This window comes from Rhopalosiphum maidis, chromosome 2 (assembly GCF_003676215.2).
Source record: "Rhopalosiphum maidis isolate BTI-1 chromosome 2, ASM367621v3, whole genome shotgun sequence".
NCBI classification, from domain to species: Eukaryota; Metazoa; Arthropoda; class Insecta; order Hemiptera; family Aphididae; genus Rhopalosiphum; species Rhopalosiphum maidis.
Genome location: NC_040878.1, coordinates 59,267,596 through 59,281,136, shown reverse-complemented (window position 1 = coordinate 59,281,136; position 13,541 = coordinate 59,267,596). Strand labels below are relative to the sequence as shown.

The 13,541-nt window shown below is 24.1% G+C and overlaps 1 protein-coding gene across 1 annotated transcript in view; it reads right to left on the bottom strand.

Annotated features, from left to right (window-relative positions):
* The window catches only part of LOC113551596 (octopamine receptor beta-3R-like), a 168,398-nt gene extending 156,526 nt beyond the window's left edge, over positions 1–11,872 (bottom strand). The window contains exon 1 of the mRNA XM_026953928.1: positions 11,627–11,872. The gene's annotated coding sequence lies outside the window, so the exon portion shown is untranslated. The remainder of the gene's footprint in view (positions 1–11,626) is intronic.
* Positions 11,873–13,541: the final 1,669 nt, after the last annotated feature.

Here is a 13,541-nt window from a genome sequence, read left to right as displayed (position 1 = left end):
AAAATGAGTTAAAATAATAGCAAACGATTTAATTATTTCTGTGAATACATAAATAATACTAAACATGTAATTATACGTGTCAAAGTCTTGATCAAGTTGTACATTTTATTTTTTTCATATTTTACTATATTTATTTGTGTCTGTAGGTATGATTTGAAAAAAAGTATCTTCTCTCGACATTTAGGGTTGTTTATTGTAATAATTGGTATTTCAAGTGACAAAAATTCTGATTAAATATAAATACATATTACTATAGTTTCGATTGAATATTTGTTTTATTTTTACTTTATTATCAACAGAAATTATAATATCGGAGCCATTATAACTATCCAGTAATATGGATGATGAGTTTGAATTAGAATTATTTGTTATAAGTAGCATCAAAATCATTGCTTCTTGTTAGGTCATTCATGGCCTGATACAATAATAACAAAATAAAGACAAGTTATTGATGAAATATTCGTATTAATTTTTCAATTTTATATTAATTAATAATGGTCGGCGTAAAAGTAACGCCATCTACATTATGTCAATTAATAACAATGTATCTACCTTGAGTAAACAATATTTAACATGCAATTAGTATTAAGTTTCTACACAAATTTTTTAAATTTTCATCTCCCGTTAATTTCAAAAGTATTTTTCTAGATTTTATCTATAACTCATTCCTTATTTTTATCAATAAAGTTATTTTTCATCATTTATTTTGATTCTTATTTTACCTCCCTTGAGTTAAATATTTATTTTTCTAATAATCACAAACTAACAACAAAATCGAAGCTTTTTTAATTATATCTTCATTATCATAATGTACGTTTCTTATAGCCATATATTTATATTATTGCCTTCACCGTTTATGTTTTAATATACTAACTTATTATGTCATAATAAAAATTAAATTTATCTTATATTCTCAGAAATAAATATAGAAATTTACTTTTTATGGATAAATAAATAGCTATTTAAGAATTATCAGACAAACTAAATAAATATATGCAATCTCTCAGGCGCCCAATATTAAAATATCATGTCTTTACTTCAATCTTAACTTCAAAATTTGTTTATAGAATTCATGAATATACTATAAGGAATCGCTTTAACCTCATTTTTTGATTTGATTTGGAAGATTTCACTTACCATCTCACTTTAATCCTTGTTTTCACAAATTAATGATTTCAATTAATTTAATTACATTGGTGAAAAAAATTATAAAAAAATAAATATTTCTATTATATATTATACTAAGTTAAAGAAAATAATAAGTTGATTAGCTTAATACAATCTCAGTGTAATATGTGTTATAAAACAGCACGTTTAATCTTATAAGATGTTGCTGACATATAATAAATTACTTACTGTGTTTTTAAATTAAACGTGTGTGAACAATAATTCTTACGGGTTACATTAATATTTATGAACTAAGAAAGTAAACTTTTAAACCAGAAACAGCGTCCTTCTCTACAATAATACAGATTTCAAATTAAACAATTAATATACAGTCTATAATTTTTTATGGACATACTATTATTACGAAAAAAAAAATAAACAAATTAAAAATATATTAACTTATATATTTTACGAATTATTCAGAATTACACAACATATTTAGAATATTATGTTCTATAAAATAAATATAATATAAATATTAAATACATTTTTAGCATATTGATTTTTTATATTGATGATTATTTATTAAAATAAAGTATTAATTAACAAATAATAAAAGCAATTATATTTAAATTAATAAATAAAAAAAATTAACTAAACCTTAAAAAATTAAAATATACTAAAAACATCGAATGAATACCTATTTTGCGTTTGATGGTATAGGTACTTTTCTATTAATTGCTTAAATTAATTATTAAATTAAAAAACTAATTTATTTTAACTAAACAAATTAAAATATGAATTGAAAATGTATCAAAAAGTCTATTAGTATTTTGAATTCAAGTTTTACATGTATAAATATTTTTGAAATAGGTACTAATAATATTATAAGCCATGACTATACCCTAAAGAGGCTATACTAAAATAATGTCATATTATTTAATATTGTCTTTAAGTTCATCGATTTATATTTATACTAAATTCGTTTTAAAGAACCAACAGTAATATGTAACCATGTAATTCCAAATTCACCCTATAACAAGCTTAAATAAAAAATACCCTTTTCATTCACAATTATTATTCAATGCGATTTTTCAATCTTTATTAAATTCATCAGAATGGCATAGTTAATAAAAAAATCTTGTACTCATCATTCGAATTAATACTATCGTCTTATGTATGACATATGAAACGAACAATATTAGTTATAAACAGATAACTAGATGATATAAAATGTTGTTCTTCTGTAAAATGTTTCACTAAGTAAATCATATTGATAAATATCTCTACTTCAATCTTTTTTGTTTTCAATTTAAAATGAGTGAATAGTAGTACAAAGTAATATAGTTTAGTAGATTTTTTTAATTATAAATCTAAAATGATATAATACCCTAAAATTATTGTAATTTTTAAAGTTAATAATCAAAATAATACTTTTATTAAGTACACATTTCTATCAATTTATTATGTATGTACATATCATAGATATCAAGACAGAGGATATCGCTCTGCTGTATAAATGCTTTCGTTTTAACCTTATTATTAAATTGGTAGGTTATTAGGCGTGTTAAACTTTAATTCGATGATAAAAATTTCACACAGAAACGAATTTCAGCCTTCACTTAACGAAACAAATGGTATATATCTATTATCTGTCTTATTTAATTTATAGCTATTGGGGTTTCTATAGATAATACTACTGTAAATTGATTTTTTTTTTTTTTTTTGAAAAATAATATCGAATTTATTATATGATTAATAGTTAAAATATAATATAATATTATTTTTGTAAACTTAAAAATTAAAGTAAGTTAATGATAAAAACGATTAAAGTTAATATTGATGTACGGTAGAACGAATTAAATATATATTCGTATAACATAAAATATAACTTAAAACTAGTCAAAATATTTTGGAAATTTCTTTGTGTATTCAAATAATAATATGACAACAAAATATTAAAAGTTTAAAGTTTATACGATTAACATATTTTTTATTTACAATAACATAAAGAAAATAGTTTGAGGATAAACCGTTCTTTTAGGTTGGATTGCATAGTTTCATAGTAATCTGAATTTAAAATATTTATAATTATACGTCGGAGCTATTTATTTTCAATATTTTTAAACGTTTTGTAAGAAAAAGATGAAGAATCTGCAATTTCAAGCTTTTTAATGGAGAAAAAAATGTCTTCAGCATTAATGAATAATAATAATAATAAAATAAAATAAAAATTAAGAAGTTTTAAATGTTTATAAATACTACAAAAGAACGCAAACAATTTTTAAAATTAAATAATGTCTAGAAAACTATAATATATAAAATATATATAATTAATATTTTAAGTATATAAATACTGAGTATATCATTATTTTTTACTTTTTTTATTTCAAAAAATATTTTTTTGATCAGAAACAGATGTCAAACACCCGTTTTTAACCGATTTGTTTACAAATTAATGGGAATTTTCCACTTTTGATCACCCAAAGTACCAACCAGATCCACTTATCAAAAACTGACGTTTTGCTAATATAATTCTTCTTTTTCTTAATTTTTATTTTATTTTTTTGAAAGGACTTGGAAAAATACCATACAAAATCTAAAATTACTATTTTAAATATGATTGAATTAGTCAGTCTGGTACTTTTTAATGTATTAATATAGATGTTATTAGTCATAGTAATACATTTTGTCTTTTATGTACCTATTCTAATCTAACAGAACTTTTTTATTTATACTGCACACAATATTTGTTTAGACGAGTAGAGTTTGGACACTTTTGTTCAATGAAATAATGATGGATAACTTATTATAGTTATATTGATTTTTAGTCTTAAAATTTAATAAAACTGTATTATAATTAAATTAAAAATAATAATATTTCTGAAAAATCGTATAAAAATGTAATATATGTATATAATTTAGTTTATTATGTTTATAATAATAACTATAATACATAATATGGTATTCTAGTGATAGAACTATAATAATATTATGCAACCAATTAGTTCATACAAACCATTTTCAACCCTTGGATTGGCTTACATCTCTTTTTCATTTTAAACGATTATTAATTATTGTTTTATTTTCTGACTGTCAAATTGTACTTGATTTGTTCAATACATGATTGTGAGGTTAACCTTCTTGGTGACGATTTCCTTTCTATTATACCTTCTTACGTTTGATAAGTATATCTTCTTTATTCTCATCTTAATAGAGTTTAATAATAGAGTCCATCAAAGGATATATTTCACAGACTATTTTTAGTACATCTTTTTTGGGCGTTTGTCTACTAGTTTATATTTTACACGACGCTCAATTACTTTATATGTTATGATTTTAAGAAAATTGAAAATTTTTTTTGAGTTTCGTTTATAACCAAAGTTTATTGTATGCTTCTCAAATGTAAGTTTGATGAGTTTTTTTTGATATAGGGTTTAATTTCCTTAACGTTAATAGTATGACTTTTTTTTTTGATAGCAGATATTACAATTCAATGCGTTATTTGATATATTAGACGTCTTTATCATCTGACGTAACCTTGCTCCATAAATATTAAAATTATTCAACAACTATATCTAGTTTATCTCGTAACTTTAATATACATTATCTATTTTTTTTTTATTTTTTTTTTTTGTGATGTTGGAACATACTAATATTTTTGCGGTTATCTTTTTCTGTTTAACGGTATGTATTCCCTAATTTTTATTTCAATAAATGTTTTATTATTTATAATTTATTATTTTTTATTATTTATTCACTAGAGATTAGATTATTAAGTTTAAATTACCCTTTTTGGACTCTTTTTTTTATCTTTACATTAGCTGTTACCTATTTATTAAATAATTTTCCACTATCCATTTTATCCGCTAGTTGATAATTTGCGTAAGGACTTTTGAATCACATGTATATCAACTCAGTTTTAAGCTACTCAAACGTTTCTGTTTATGCATATTTTGGTATGGTCACAATTATGCTTTTACAATAGTAATCAGGTACTTCACTTAACTCATGTATATTTCGAGTAAGGTCGAATAAAGTACTCGTATTTTTTACTATTATACTGTTTAACTGTAGTAGTTTTTCTGCTATATTGCTAATTCACTGACAAAGCTTTATTTTAGGTACACTTAAAGCTTGATAAAATTCCAATATTTAAGACTACAAGCATTTTTGAAGTTCCTAATATATTAATAATAAAAAAATAAATTACTAAAAGAAAAATTATAAAATATTCTTAGAAATAGAAGCTGATACAATGTCACTACTTTGAATTATTTTTTGTAAATAATAATTTATTGTTGTACTTAAATGTAATATATCTATGACACTCATCGTTTCGGGGAACTACTCCATGCTGAGATATACTCAAAATATACTATAGAATAGGGTAGATTCACAGTTTTTTTTGGGAGTTATTGCCAGAAGCAATATAATTCCCATACATGGTAGCATTTGATATTTCTATTCAAAATAATATCATAGTATCAATTGTTGTACAGTTATGATGTATATACAATAAATAAAAATTGAATTGATAATTTTTTTAAGTTTTTTAAATTTATAAATTTTGATGGAAAATTAAGTGAAAAAAACCATACATCTTGAATAATTGTAAGTAGAACAAAATATGTTTCTCCACAAGTCGTGTTCTCAAATTTCAATAGAAATTGTATATACTTTTACGATTTGTGGAATGAAGGTAAAAGCTTATGATGATATTATTATTTTACAGTAAACTTTTGAAAACTTAATCTTTGATAATTTGATTCCTTGTACATATATAAATAATTATTCAATTACACGTAACTTCTTAGAGAAGTTCTATATCTGCTTAAACGCATAAAAAGTATTGATTTTAATAAATTATCTATGATGCATTTCATAGTAGTAATAATCCCAGAATAAATTGTTTTTATATTACCATTTATGCTAACCCAATTTAAATCGATATTCTGGATAAACCATTATTTGTGAAGTGCAATAATATTTACAAATTTTACGTATAGTAGTTATGATTGATTAATGCGCTTTTAGGAATGTATTTTAGTAGGATTTCTAAAGCTTATATATTGAAAATTGATGTATTGTATATCATTAATATTTATGAAATATTTAACGTAAATTTTTGGACTAATATTCAACATTTTTGAACAAAATATTCGTATGTTTGAGAAAAAATTTTATGTGAATACTAGAAATATGATGCGACATTATCTTAAACCACAACTTTATATACTATTATTTAGAGGATATTATGCGTTATTTGTTTGGGATTTTTTAGATTCCGAGCGTAGCTAAAGACATATTGATTTCGTAATAAAGTGTGTTTTTTTTTTTGTGATAACTTGTTTATTTTATGTTTATGACATTTTGAAATATTATTGAATAAATAATATGTATTGTAAAAAAATAAGTTATAAAATAACAGTTCATAATAATTAAACTTGATAAAATACAATTATTTGTTAACAAAATGAATCTAATTACCTCATAATACATCTTTAAACTAATATTTTTGTTATTAGTTATTAAAAAAACAAAAATCATAATATTTAAAAAGGGATTTTATTTACATATTTTTACGTGTTTGATGAACATTTATATTTGAGGTGGAAATACTTCGGAGAAAAAATACCAGTGATTCATTCTATTTTTAAGCAATTTTTTTTACTTATGTTTATAAAAAAAATAAATTCTTCGCAGAAACTAAGAAATAAACAATAATTTATTTTAGAAGGATATTATATAAAAATTATTTAGGCATAAAAAATAAACAGTTTTAATAATGGGATCAAACCTTTTTCACAATACACGAGTAATTTGTATACATAGATAAAATAATATATATATATATATAAATGATCAATTTATTTGAATTTGAATCTTATTCTAATACATTTTCAATCGTAGATACATGATAAATATAATTATATATTTGTGAATTAAAGAAATCAACAATGTGATTTAACTTACTTCTGGTCATCTATTAACACATTGTTAATTCGTATGCAATAATGATGAATAGTTTTGCGAAAAAAATTATATTTTAAAATACGTTTACATATAAAATTAGATTTGAAATTATTACTAAAACTAAATAAAGTTATTTAGTTATATTAAAAATTGTTCACTTTGGTTATCACTTTAAGTACCGACTAGATTCGATATTATGATACCAGAAACTGCTCTCAAAGTTTATTATTAAAGATTCTTTTTTTTTACTACTAACCATGTACGTATTGACGTGTATTTTACAAAATGAATGTAAATATCGTTCTGTTTAGAATCAAAATATAAACAAAGAATATATAATACTTGGATTGGAATAACAGTGTATTGAAATACAATTATTAAGACTATAAATCTTACTCAACACTTCTTATGGATTTTTTTTTTTCTATAAAAATAAAATAAATATTTCTAATTTATTATTTTATAATAATTATATAATAATATTATTATGTTTGAAAAGAAAATTTAAGTAAATTATAAAAACGGGAATACGGTTTTTCATAATGTAGCAGCTAGGTATTGAGTATCTAGTCATCTAAAACGAGACAAAGCAAAACATAGCGGCTTATCTCGGCACAGAATGGTGGTGTAATATTATTAATTTTAAATCAATTACGATTCATTAGATTTGTTAAAAAAATATTATAACCAGAGTAATTTGGTTAAACCGAAACTTGTCAGATTTCTTCACCATATTTTTTTCTAATTGTAAAATGTAAACAAATTAGTTGCAAATTTCATTTAAAAAACGTGATGATCGATAAAAAACAAAAACACATATACATTATTGTAAACCATATGTTCATCATATTAATTAACCTTATATCAATTTAACAATAATTCATAATTCAATAAAACATTATGTTTCTCAAATCTCTCAGAATTAAATAAGGAAAATAAAAATGGTATTTATAAGAATTATTACGAAAGTTTAACTTTTCAGTTCTAATGAAGAAATGTTTAAACAATTTATACTTAGAAAACATTATTATTATTAAGTTCATAAAATCATTATCATTAGTTTATATACTATTTATCTTGAATTTAAAAACTCTCTTTTAAAGGTAGGTGTAAAAAATGAAAAAAAAATTCAAAACAATTTCTTTTTCATATAATGCACATACAAAATTATAAATTTGATAGGTATCTATACATTATTGCTGTATTTGAGCCTTGGGAGCATCCGATTAAACAAAAAGAAAAGTTCAAAAGTATGAAATCTTATAACGGAAATTAATCGTATAACTTGGTTTCACGTACAGGTAATTCTATTTTGACAATCATTCATCTCTTAAAACTTTTTTTTCAATAATTTCCGGTATAATTATATTGACTTCTTTTTTTCATCATTTTATAAGTGAATAGGTAATGTATATCATGATATTTTCAATATGATAATATTATGTAAAACTCCGTCAAAATCGCCTTTAGTACACTCCGTCTAAATAGCTTCTTAATATAATCATTACTCTGCATTGCGCTCGCAAAAATTCTTAAGACACAAACACACATGATACGTATCAGCATATTATGAATTACTGGAATCGGTCATATATTAGATTTATTTTATGTGCAATTTATATGGCTTTCAATATTAACTACGTACCAAAAATAACAAGATGGAAACGAAAAATATTATTTTAATGACGTATACTAAGACTTATCAATTTTACTGTATGCGGTTATTAAAATAAAACGTAAAAAGAAAAATATAAAATATTCGATACAAATTCATTGGCTTCATCTATGTATTAATTTTAATGTATTTTTTTTTAATTAACAGTGTGTTTTCGATATATTTTACATCAATATCTAAAAAGGTAATTTATTTTTTAATATTTTATACAATGTTCGTTTTCATGACCATATAATAAACAATATTATAAATATTTTTCAAAATTATTGGGTTTAAAATCTTATTAAACGATTTTATGTTTAATAATTGTAAATAATCAAACAGAGTCTGCTATCTATGAAATGCAAACTATTTAAATTTTAAAGTATCAATATTGTGATATTTAATAAACAATATAAATATCTAGATCTGGAGAGAAAATGTTATTTGAAGATCAGTTGTGTTGTTGAGTTGTAATAATTATACTTGATATTTTAGAAAATATAATAACAATAACGTTTCGTGTACGTATATTTAGTTCGTATATTTTATGCATTGGTATTACTTGAATTGTAATTCGTGCAAATTGTTTAAAAAGAGAATAATACATTTTCACGAAATTGTGTAAATACTGTACATTTTTAACAATTATGTTTGGACGAAAATCACACTTCATTTTAGTTGTGAATAAATAATTTTGTTTTCCACCATTCCAAAATATTTTCAATTAAATATGAATAATAATAATTTAAACTGTTTTTACATATTATATCATAATATCATAATATATATATATATATATATTATATAATACATAAGTTAAAATAATATTGAATGGTTTTTGATTAGTATCTCAAGATTTTGAAAATTCGGCACTATAAAATAAATATAGTTACCATATAATTTTTAAATATCAATATGTGTATAAAAACCAGTGTTTAAATTATACATTTTTATTAAATTAACTGTTTTTTATTTAAATTTAAACATAAGCTAGTATGCAGACAATTTTAATAATTTTTATTATTAATTCAATAAATATATCAAGCACTTTTATTTCAAACTACGTATTTCCGTAAATTTAAAATTCATATTAATTATAAATTATAAAAATTTGTAATTCAGAAATTTATATTTTTAAGTTTTGCGACAATTTATAAAAGAAAAAATGTCTTCAAGTATTATAATTCTTACTAGTTTAGGTTTGTAAGAACTTATGAGTCTATTACATTAAAATCAATTAACATATGGATGTAAATAGTAATCATACTATTTGAAAATTATAGGTATATATTATAAAAACAAATAGTATTTATCTAAATTGTGCATTTATATATATATATATATATATATATATATTTGATATACAATATACACGATTAAATTTGTTTTTTTAATACAAGTTAAATTTTTATAAAATTACAGGCTAATAAATTGTTGTCATTGGGAATTTCCATGATATTTTATTATATTTTTAATAGAATTATTTTAGCGTATTTGACATAAAATGGCCGTGTTACCGTACAAAAATATTAAAATTAATCTAACTTTAACATTAAAATAGAAAATAACTATAGTTTAACACAAAACCAAATATAATATTTATGTGTAACTGTATTGCTGATAAATAATACATAAAATATTTTTTTTTTTTTTGTAGTTTTATAAATACTAAATATTATGCATTCTATTTTACTAACTTTAAATTACTTATTTTCTAAAACAATTGCTGTGTATGAGTTCTCATTTTTATTTTTACCTATGTTAAAACAGTGTTTTTAGTATCTTATTCGTTAATCAACGAACCGACTGAGTTTTATACATAGTGTACAAAACACAAAGAATTATTTCCCTATTTACCCGCATTTCGAATTTTGTAATATTCTGTATGAAAATTGCTTTATAGTATGTGCAATTTAAATATCTCAATCAGAAGTACCTAATATTCAAATAAACAATAAATATTTTCTTTCATTTTTTAAAACAATAATAAATACCTATGCAGATCATCACAATATTTTGAAATAATTTAACATTTTCATGGCTTAATATATTTTTATAATATACATTTTACAATATGTCGTTAAAACTGATAGCTACAGTAACGTTTTGACTTCTATCGGTATTGGTGTTTTATTACCTAACTAACCATGAGTAATATGTGAATTAAATAATAAAAAATATATTAAATATTCGAGTAAAACAATTACATTTCTGTATGAGGGAAAATAATTATAATAATTAATAACCATGATGACCATATTTTGGAAATGTCATCTTATTAAGGGTGTGCATGACGCTCCATGATTATAATACACCTATATACATGTATTAATATATAATAATTAGTATTCCTATTTTCATCGTTATCATAATTATTTATTATTGTTTTATTCTTGCCAAACGATGTGGTTGTCTCCAGTGAGTCACTTGAATTTATTATTATATACAATTTAATGCTAAAGAGGAAGTTGGACCTCTAAAAATGTACACCATTCATTCGGCGTAGTACTTAGTAATGTTTTAGTAATGCTAAGCTGCATTGTCCCGTTTCCCAGCACACAATATCATACAATTCTGAAATTATCGAAACCGTTATAGCAAGCGATATTATTGTATTATTTACACGACCGTGGTCATCGTGAAATAAATGATTTTATTATTTAATTTACTCATTTCCAAAAAAATAATTTATTTTTTTAAACGCAGATCTGTCTGTAGTAAGAAAGGATTAACATCCAAAACCACTTCAACGGCGGTCATCACAAGTGTTGCAACTGGTATTATTATTATATTCCTTTACGATTTACGCGCAATATATAATTAATAAAACACATATAGTACAACATAGTACGATATTATAATAATATTTTATTTCGAGTAACTTACGTGTGGAGCAATAGAGAGAGACGATGTGATTGTGCGAGTTGCAACGATGCGGTGACTGCAGAGCCGATTGACCGGAATAATGCTTGGCGTAAAGTTTAGTTGTACAGTGTCAAATGGTTGACGAAACGAAATAAAATTAAAAATACGAAAACGGCGTACCTACGGAAATATATATATGACCGAAAGCCACGTACTAGCGCACGATTGAACGTAGTCGTCCGACGACCGTTGCGGCATTTACCGTTATCCGAACGTTACTGAGCGACCGTATCCTAGGTCGAAACGACGCGTGAGCACTTTGTCGGTGGATTCCCGCGCCATCTGTTGAAAACGTGAGATTTTCGGTCATATATATATACGTGTGTGTGTGTGTTGTGTATTTTATTTTTGTTCTTCATTCGGTCGGACAGTAAGCTTTTATTATTATTCCTTGAGGTTTTTTTTTCCCTATCCTTTTCGTCTTTCAATCTTTTTTGCCGGTTTTTAAGTGCAAACACCTATTATGCTTGCGGCGAGTACTAAGTATAATATATTATACACCTCTACCAGTATTGTCGTAGGTTTGCTACTCGCTGAGTAGACTTGATGATGAATGAAATCGGTCGACGCGGTCCGCGTTGAAAACAATGACGACCTCTCTTCGCCGTTGTCGTTTTCGTCACGGGGTGAAAAAGTTATATTGCTCGATGATCGAGGGGAGGGTTAGGAGGAGATATACTTCAGACACTTTCCAGCGACCGCGAAGTTGGGAACAGACGGGTTTTAAGTGAATCACAAGCGCCGTGACTTTACACCATTCACACGTTGTACACGGACGGTGACGTATCAGCGAATACTTTTTTTCCGGGATTACACCTACCCCAATAATATAATATTACTTTAAAAGCACGCGCCCGCGTCGAATTATATAATATATTTTAACTATTTCGTAAGCATTTACATAAAAACAAACTTAGCCAACTGTATTGCAAATACAAGCAAAATTCCCAATACGACGTGGAACAATAAATAAATTGTTCAACATCTACACGGAATTGCAAATATTTAAAAATAAATACATCATAAATACAGGAAATGCTTTGGTAAGATATGGTTATATGAATATAAGTATATCACATTATAATGTATTATATTATAGATGTGTAATGCACACCATCGGTATAGTTATGAGTTATTTGATTTTCGAAAAAAAAAATAAAATAAATAAACATCTAGTGACGTATACATTCACGCGTACCAATAATATGTGTGATGAAAAATAAACCGTTGTCGTTGCTGCCGAGAGGTACTGGTTACATTACACATAATAAATCGTCATGTATTGATTGACTGTGGGAATTCGACCGGAGCCGAACACGACGAATACTGGGGACAGGCCTTATGATAATCGAAACTAATTGCATAGATAACTCAGTGTCCGGACAATAGTCGGCTAGATAATAATACTACTAAACAAACTACGCGTGGTATACGCTAAGAAAAAATTTCGCGAAGGATTGTCGGCAATAAAAACCAACGAAAAAAAAATTAAATTTATAATGATCCCTCGTGTTTTGTGATGCGTGCACTAAACTATTTCGAGTCTACGGGATCGTTCGAAATTTTTCGAGTTTACTGGCAGTTAGCCATTTTTTTTTTATAGCACCCGAGAGGAAAACTACAATCAATAAGTCAAAATGTTTTTTATTGTTATTATTATTATTATTATTATTATTATTATTATTTTTCGTTCGCACGAATTGGATTTCGTGATTTCCTATCAAATTCACAATTGTTTGCGATACAGATATTTTACTTTTTATTGATCGAATTTATACGTACGATACAATACTACATTAAAGTAAAAAGCTTTAATTCTGACATACCGTGTTTTTGTATTTGTAACCTTAATGATGTGTTTTACTAAAATAGTATA